We start from the raw sequence: 10,203 nt of genomic DNA, 5'->3' as shown, positions 1-10,203 counted from the left end.
TGCAACATTCGCCTCACGACTTAGCTTTTATGGTGATTCGAAGGATATTTGACGAGTGTTTAAGAGAGCAATGTGTGCAGATGGGAATGTTGTGTTGGGGTCTATGGAACAGAAGAAATAAATGGGTTTAGGATAGGTCAAATGGATCTGCCTTTGGAGTTATGGCTGCAGCTAACAACATGCTGAGAGATTGGAGAGAAGCTCAGCTATCGACTATACAAATGGTTGACAGGAAGTTGAAGCAAGAGAGTGGGGAGAAAGCGAGTGCAAGATGTATTAAAGTTATCATAGACGCTGCAGTGTTCATGGGAGCTGTGTGTAAGAAGATAGAGGGGGCTTGGAGACCAAAAGAAGCAGAAGCTATTGCACTAAAGGAAGCACTATCTTGGATCATTGAGATATAGTATGAAATGTGTGTGTTTGAAACTGATTCAAAGACAGTATAGTGCAGGAATGTAAGAGTGCTCCAGATGAATCATTTTTCGGAACCATAGTCGATGATTGTGTCCATTTAATAAAGCACATAAATCAAGTGCTAATTTAGTTTGTGTTTTGATCTGCGAATAGGGTGTCACATGAGTTTGCTAGAGCTACCTATTCTATGTTAGATACACTACAAGAAAACAGGGTAAAACCGACCGGACATAACCGACCGACGTCGATTTGGTCACCTTAAAACCGACCGACGTTAGTGGTCGGTTATATGCCAACTAAATGACACCGTATCGATGACGTGGCACACATAAAACCGATCATCAGCTGGTGTTCGGTATTATAGAAAAAAATGACACCTTTTTGCTGATGTGTCACTTTTAAAACCGACCGACTACAAGTGGTCGGTTATATACACAAATTATGCAGGTTAAAACCGACCTTATATGGTGGTCGGTTTTGTAGAATAATAAAAAATTAATTTAAAGTACAAAAAAGTACCCGTTATAGAAAAAACGGTGTCGTTTTATTCTTCTAACTAAAACTGACCGCCCTGACGGTTGGTTTTAACCTATTTTTTTTAATTTTTTTGTTTATATCCCTCATTTCTTGATTTTGGCCAAAAAATTAAAAAAACAGAGGATTGAAGTGGAGGAGTTTCAGAAAATTGTAAGTTATTTCCATATCTTGTAATAATGTTTGTGTGTGTGTTTATGTTTGTGGTGTATGTATTAAATGTTATTGTATGTATTTAATGTTTTTATTTTTTTATATAATGTTTGTTTTGAGAATTGAAGTTTGGTAGTAGATAATTTGTAAGTTAGTTTCATTTATTGTAATTATAGTGTGTGTGTTTGTGTGTTTTATGAAATATGTTTATTTCATTTATTAATGTTTATTGTAGATAATTTTTGTATGAGATTAATGATAAATTATTTATTAAATATATATTTTTTTTAATTTTAAAAAATATAATTGTAGATGGTAACCATTGATCGAAGTTGGAATGGTAATCAATTGCAAAGCGAAAAAATTTCATTGACCCGGGAATATAGAATTGGTGTAGAATTTTTTTTAAAATTTGTTAGCAAAAATGGAATGGAAGATGGTACAATGAAGTGTCCGTGTAAACGTTGTAAAAATTTGAATTGGTTAAAGATTGATGATGTTAGATTTCATTTGCTCGCTAAAGGGATGCTTGAGGGTTATACCGTGTGGACGTCACACGATAAAAAAATAGAAAGAAAACGTTGTCGAACATCATATCACCGTTATTGTGTTCGGGAACCTTCGAGAGTAGAAGAACCGGTAGATTTGAATGCGATGTTACATGATTTAGTCGGTAAAAATTATCAATTATATGAAACTACGGATACGGGAACTATGAATGTAGAAGAAGCTCCAAATGATAGTGCTAAAAAATTGTACGAGGTTATTGTTGAAAATGGAGCACCTATTTATCCTGGCAATACAAAGTACACAAGATTAAGTTTTACCACCAAATTATTGGAATTCAAAAATAACTCGCATTGTAGTAATAAAGCTTTTAATAGTTTGCTTAAACTACTTACGGATGTGTTATCAAATCTTACTTTAAAAAATTGAAGTTTGCTTAAATCTTACTCACATTGGAAAGGAAGGAACTCGATACATGAGTGATGATGAACGAGAGTTAGGGGAAGAATATGTTCTTTTAAACTCTCCCGAAGTTCAACCTTATCTAGGGTACCAAATCTTACTTTAAAAAATATGCGTAATAATTTTTGTTAATGACACATGCATGATCTTACTTTATATTTTAGGAAGTACCAAGATCGTGTTATGCGACAGCGCCCAGAAACAACACCTCAAGATTTAGATCGTATTGTCAAAAGTCGATTTAAAACTTGGTTTAAACAAAAGGTATTTATCTATTTTTAATTTGCATGATTTTTTTTTTAAATTCTTATAATTACAACGTCTCATCGATTTGAATTATTTTTAGGTTGATAAAGATGAGGTGGAAGGACCTCGTTTTAGGGACTTACTTGAAGGGCCGGTATTAAAAGTTATGACTTTTGAGACTTGTCAAGTTAATGGATATAAATTTTCAACAAAATCTGCATCCGGTTCTGGTATTGTTGTTAAAGGAAATTTGCACGGAAATAATCTTGATTATTATGGTCAACTACAATAAATTATTAGACTTATTTATCAAGGATGCAATCATGTATATTTGTTCAAATGTATATGGTTTGATAGTGTTGGTAATGATGTGAGGATTGATAAGAATCGTGTGATTACAATCGATATGACTTCAAGATTGAAGTCAAATGAGATTTTTATTTTAGCTAGTCAAGCCTAACAAGTATATTATGCTCCTAGTGTATTGGATCCAAAAGCAAAAATATATACGGTGGTCAAATCTAAAAGTCGCCCAATTGATGAATCTATCGTTGCGCAAAATGATATAGAGGACGCTTTTCAGGAAGATAGATCTAATGCATCGACCTCGTTTTCGCTCTTTGTCGATTTTGCACAATATGGAAAAATACCGTTTATTCGGCGTGAAGAAGAAGAAGAAGAAGACGAAGAAGATGAAGAAGATGATTTGAAGGATGACGAAGATGAAAATGAAGGAGGAGAAGAAATAAGTGAAGGTGACAATGAGAATGATGATGATGACGAAGATGATGATGGTTTTGACGATTTTGAATAATGTCATTTGTATTTTAAAGATGATTTTTACTAAATTTTGTAATGATTAAGATACTTTATTTATAATCATAATATTTGACCGTAATATTTCCCAGAAAACCGACCGTCTCCTTGACTAGAACTGACAACCTTCTTGATAAAACCGACCGACTCCTTAAAGGGGTGGTCGGTTTTAAGGTGGTCAGTTATAATAATTAAATTGGCCTTTGTAATAAAACCGACCACTTTGCACATTTGACCTCGGTCGGTTTTAGCAGTCTTGGTCAAAGTACATTTTTAATACTTATTTTCAACGATCGAACCGTACGGATGTTAATTTCATGTCAAAATATGCTTATGCACAAAAAATTAGCACTTTTGAACGAGTACCATTACGTTTTTATAAAAGTAAATTAAAAAATTTAATTAAAAATTAAAAAAATGAATTCGATCTGAAAAGTATAATTTTAAAAGGTATATTTAATGATCGAACCGTACGGATGTTAATTTCATATCAAAATATGCTTATGCACAAAAAATTAGCACTTTTGAACGAGTACCATTACGTTTTTATAAAAGTAAATTAAAAAATTTAATTAAAAATTAAAAAAAATGAATTCGATCTAAAAAGTATAATTTTAAAAGGTATATTTAACGATCCAACCGTACAGATGTTAAATTCATGTCAAAATATGCTTATGCACAAAAAAATAGCACATTTTAACGAGTCCGATTACGTTTTTATAAGTAAATTATCAAATTTAATTAAAAATTAAAAAAAAAGAAAAATATAAAATACACATGATCGAATCGTATGGATGGACTAACGCGGTGAAAATGAACAAATGTACCAAAAATTAGGCTATTTTAAAAATAGTATAATCAAAATCATATGGAATATAATTATTTCAATAAATATGTCGGCATTATGTAGACATAATGTGATGGCCTCAACCCCGGGGTTAGGAGTTGACGTCACTAAACACAATTACCCAAAAATTATAACAACAGAGTTATTATTATTAGAATATACTAACTTGACCCCAAACCAAGATCCGATCCAGGTTCAAGTATAATTCAGGTTTCTCATTACTACAAACTCTTTATTCACTATCTACGACACACTAACTTTATTCAGCAACTCTTCAGACCTCACGGTCTGATACAAACTACCTCAGAGGAGCCGGGTCCAGAAGGGGCGGGAACACGGGTCGGTCTGACAGATCTTCGAGGCATCTGCGAAATATACGTAACAGTTTGCAAGGGTGAGTATAATCGCTCAGCGGTACCAAATATGAATAACGGATTAAACAATAATGCAACAATAATGGAAACAGAGCTTTAATCATGATATCAATATTTCATAATGATAATCAAGGTAACTGGATAACACTAATTAACATGCTTTATGAAAACAACATTATAGTGTGCTGCGTAATACCAGAGTCCAATTTTAGCATGCTAATCATTTTATAAAAACCGCTGTATCAATAAATCATACTTTCATATAATTCACAAATCCCAATCAGATACATAGCGGATATGTGAAGACAGCTGATCAGGCTATCAACACCAGACGGCTCTAACTGCCATCCCATTTACCTGTTCCGGAACTCAGAGACTAGATAGGTCTCTGACTTGCTGGACTAATCGGTTTTATAATGCGCGCAACCGAATTAGCCTCTTACGCCACCTCAATAGGCCTACTCTGGCCCCAATGTATCCCATATCTGACCGTTTTATCCAGTTTTCAAAAAAAACACTTGTACCTATCTCATTTTCAAAATCATTTATCTAACCAGCACACATATAAAATCCGTTTCGCAAATCATTTCATTTGAGACAGGTACCTTTCGAAGTTACTTTTCCCCAAAACAATTCGAAAACAATGATTTTTTATACATACAGGGGATACGTAACTTAAAACATTTCTGTTCCATTACTAGAATAAACATTTAGCTATTCATATACACTGAACCATAAAAGAATGGTCAGGGGTACTTGCCTTGCAACACTTTACAGACCCTAATAGCTTTCACGTTGACTTCGATCCTGGAACGACTCGATTGGGATCTACAATTACAGAATACCTTAATTAGTTATACCGACATGCTTGATATCCTCAAATCCTAATAACCCAAATCCGACAACCTGACTCGTATTATTATTATACACACAAACCTGTAATCACATAGTCACATAGTCGGAAATATTGCTAAGATAACACATAAATATATATTTTCGAACATAATTTTAGGAAATTTTGGCAGCATCTTATTTATTTATAAGACTACCTGTCGATTGCAATCGACATCAACAATCACACAATTCACAATATTACTTCGTCCTTTTATACAACTTACATCCCAACACCAATCACAATTAATTATTTAAATCCGAAAATATTTTATGAAAAATCATTTTATTTATTTATAAAATTTAGGACTCAGAGCATCGTCATCACCGTCCACCGTCCACTCGTAAAGAGTCATCGCGGACGGCGGCAAAATTTCGCGGGTACCCGATAAATTCTCGGGTTTCCAACGCAAAAATTTCACCGATTAATCCTTAAAATTACTCCGCAAAAATAATTAATATCATGAATATTAATCAAAACCCTGCAGAAATTAGGAAATAAGAATTAAAAGTTATAATCATCAAGCCCAACTGCAGAATTTGGCCCAACAGTAAAGGCCCGAAATAAGGCCAATCTGCAAGCCCAACAACACAGGGAGCCCAACAACAAAGAACAAAGCCGCACCACAACAGCACAACCACCACTCCCCATCGCACGCACGGCCTCACGACCGCCACACACACACACACACACACCCGACACCAACACACACGGACGCACACACATCACAACACAGAAGCACACACAGATATATACATGCAAGCCAATCAATTACAACAGAACCGAAGCAAGCAAGCTGGGAGTATTACCGGAATTAGCACCACCGGAGGTAACGCCGGAGATGTAGGGAAGAAACGGAAGAAAGAAAGAAAAAGAAACAGAGAAACTGAAAGAAGAATGAACAGAGAGAGAGAGACGAGGCGCGTGCAGCCAAAGCTGGGGGGGTTTGTTTTTTTTTTTTTTAACAGAGATTGCAACTAAACACCAGCAACAAACACGTGTACTCTTCTAATTATAGAATTGACACATAGTTTATAGGATAATCACGGAGGTTCTGAGTCTCGATTTGTCCCAAAATTTAAAATTAACGGACTGAGATGCACGCAAAACAATTTCCGAAAATTACGAAAACAGCGCTAAAATATTATAAATATCCCGAAATAAATAAAAATATAAATTTCCAAAAATTTTAAACAATTTTTAAGGTACGCTTTATACCCGCTTTTTAACAAATAACGAAACGACGCGCGGGTAAAACGATTCCCAAAAATTTCCAAAATAATTTTAAAATTCTCAGAATAATATGAACTTAATGAATTATAAGTTTCATAATTTTTAAAGATTCCCATAATTAAATATGGATTTTAGCATTTAACACACTCAGGAAATTATTTAAAAATGAATAATTAACAAAATATTGATTTCTCAATTTTATAAAGTCCTAAAAATAATTATTAAAATTATAAAATTAGAATTATCAAGGAAAGCCAATCAAGTTCTATGCAAGCTCCAGTTGCTCAAATGAAGCAATTAGCTCTTCACACTAATGATAGCTTACTGGAATCTGAAGATGAGTCAGACGAAGAACTAGCTTTAATATCTAGGAAGATCAGAAAAATGATCGAGAAGAAGAACAAGCTGAAAAGAGATAAAGGCAGATTTTCCAACAACAAGAAGCCCAACAAGGATTCTAAAGATCAGACATGCTTTGAATGTGGAAAGCCAGGCCATTATAAGCGGGACTGCTACAAATTGAAGTCAAAACATCAAACTGTCTTCAAGGATAAGAAGAAAGCTAAAGCTCTAATGACTTGGAGTGATGATGACTCGGTTTCCAGTGATGATTCAAGTGGAGACATGGTCAATCTTGCCCTAGTTGGACTTGATGACGATTCTGTTCGAGGAAATTCAGAAAGTTGATACTTAGAAAGTGATTCAGAAGAAGATCAGAGTGAGGTAAACTCTTGTAAATATAATTTATCTTCTGAAAATATTGTTTTGGAACCACTAACCATGCAGGAATGTAAGAATGTATCTATGGGTGAATATTATTCTCTTAAAGCTGAAAATAGCAAGCTAAAAGAGAAGAATAATTATCTCAAGACTATGGTTCAAGATTTGATGAGCAAAGTAGATACTTGGATTGACAAGAAGGTACCTACACAAGCTGACAAAGAGGCTGAAATCAAGGATCTTCAAGCTAAAGTTAGTCATACGGAAAACTTCAACAAAATTCTCCTCAAAAGAAACAAGACTCAATTAATGGAGATCACAGAGTTAAAGAAGGAGATTGAAGCAAGGGATGAATATTTGGAGCTGTTCAAACTCAGAGAATCAATAGATGCAACACCTTCAAATCAAGCAGAAGAACCATCTCAGCAAGCTGAAATCATAAGTCAGCAAGCTGAAAAGATTGATCTGCTAACAAAGGAAGTTGAGGATCTGAAAAAGGGCATGGGATCATTTGTTCAAGGAGAAGAAAGTCTCAAATCTATGATGAACAACACAAATATTCCATTGGTCAGAGAAGAAATTGGAATGAATGTAAACAAGAAGGACAAAGCTCTAAGATATGAAGGAAAACATGGCATACCCTATGATTATGCTATGCCTTGGAAGATATGCAACAGATGTGGAAAGAAAGGGCATCTTGAAAAACATTGCAAAGTTCAGAATGGACAAAAATCATACCATGGAAGAAACAAACAGAAAACAGCTTACCATGATCAGAATGGCAGAACAAAGACAGCTTACCATCATCAGGCTGGCAGAGTTAAATCACCTAGATTTATCCAAAATGGATAAAGAAATCTGATTTACATGTTCTATATGTTTTATCTGCTAACCATGTCGGACCCAACAAAATTTGGGTACCAAAAGGTTGAGTTGTTTTATTTGTTTTGTAGATGTGTCTTGCCGCTCTAGTCAAATCAACTCAATGGATTTTAGATAGCGGATGTACTAGACACATGAGTGGAGACAAAGCACAATTCTTGAGTCTTCAGATGAAAAAGGGTGGAAGAGTGACTATTGGTGATAGCAAAACTCTTCAAATCCTTGGAAAAGGTAAAATAGGTAATAAACACATTTCAATTGATAAAGTTCAATATGTTAAAGGCCTTAAATATAATCTGCTTAGCATAAGTGAGTTATATGATGATGGTCATACTGTTAACTTTGGTATTGATAAGTGTATTATTACTATTGGTACTAACAAACTCCCCCTAGTTGCAATAAGGGAAGGAAATATATATATTTGGACTTTAAGTTGCAGAAAACAACTTGCTGTCTTGCTGCAATAGACACTGATCCTTATGTTTGGCATAGAAGATTGGGTCATGCTCACATGGACTTACTTAATAAGCTTTCAAAGAAGAAGCTAGTTAGAGGTTTACCCAAAATCAAGTATGTCAAGACTGAGGTGTGTTCGGCATGCCAATTAGGCAAGCAAATTAGAAGTACTCACAAAGCAAAGAAAATGGTATCTACTTCTAAACCCTTAGAACTTTTACATTTAGACTTATTTGGTCCAGAAGCTTATAAAAGTATAGGAGGTAAGCAATATGGTTTTGTAATTTTTGATGATTATTCTCGTTTTACATGGGTATTATTTCTTAGAACTAAAGATGCTGCTTTTAATGAGTTTGAGAAACTAATTAAATTACTTGAGAATAAGCTCAATACAAAGCTTGTAGGAATAAGGAGTGATCGAGGTGGTGAATTCCAAAAAGACTTTGTTACTTATTGTGAAGAAAGAGGAATATCACATGAATTCTCGGCTCCAAGGACTCCACAACAAAATGGTGTGGTGGAACGCAAGAATAGGTCACTGCAAGAGACATCAAGGACTTTGTTGCAAGAAAGCAAGTTACCTAGAAGTTTTTGGGCAGAAGTAGTCAACACAGCATGTTATGTTCTGAATAGAGTATTGATAAGACCTATTTTGGACAAGACTCCATATGAATTGCTCAAAAAAAGAGGCCCAACATCAGTTACTTCAGAATCTTTGGCTCAAAGTGTTTTGTGCTCAAGATAATTGGTAATGATGGTAAATTTGATGCTAAATCTTATGAAGCTATTTTTCTTGGTTATTTTATGAATAGTAAAACCTATAGAGTTTATAATTTGTCTAAGCATATTGTTGAGGAATCTATAGATGTTACTTTTCAAGAACCTAACAATGATCTTCCAAGAGATGAGGAAGATAATGCAGGTAAAGCTGGACAACAGCAAGCTGAAACAGAGAAGGCTACTCCAAAACAGCAAGCTGAAACAGAGACTGATTCTGGAAAATAGCAAGCTGAAATCGAAACTGCCTCAGGAAATCAGCAAGCAGAACCTTCTACTCCAGTTGATGATGCAATTGTAAAGATGGCAAAGATGACTCTTGATGGTCCTAGAGGAAATAGAGCAAAGGATAAAATGCCAATCTATGATGGTGAAGACTTAGCTACTCCATCTAAGATAAGGAAGACTTCACATGAAGATATTGCAAAGCATTCATTGCCAAAAGCTACACGGACAGTGAAGAATCACCCTCCAGAACAGGTTATTGGTGATATTTCTGATGGTCTCAAGACAAGAAAAGGCACTGCAAACTTTTGTGCTTATGCTGCATTTTTAGCTCAAGAGGAACCCAAAAATGTCAAAGAAGCACTTGAAGATGAAAATTGGATCACGGCTATGCAAGAAGAACTCAATCAATTCGAACGATGTGATGTTTGGGAACTGGTCAAGCCACCAAAGGATGCTTCAATCATTGGTACAAAATGGATTTTCAAGAATAAAGTGGATGAATTTGGTACTGTTACTCGAAATAAAGCAAGGCTCGTAGCACAAGAGTACAACCAACAAGAAGACATTGACTTTGATCAAACTTATGCTCCAGTAGCTAGATTGGAATCAATTAGGATGCTTTTTGCTTATGCATGCTACAAGAAGATCAAGCTACATCAAAT

The sequence above is a fragment of the Apium graveolens genome, unplaced genomic scaffold, assembly GCF_009905375.1.
Source record: "Apium graveolens cultivar Ventura unplaced genomic scaffold, ASM990537v1 ctg6614, whole genome shotgun sequence".
NCBI lineage: Eukaryota > Viridiplantae > Streptophyta > Magnoliopsida > Apiales > Apiaceae > Apium > Apium graveolens.
This window is presented reverse-complemented; position numbering follows the sequence as displayed.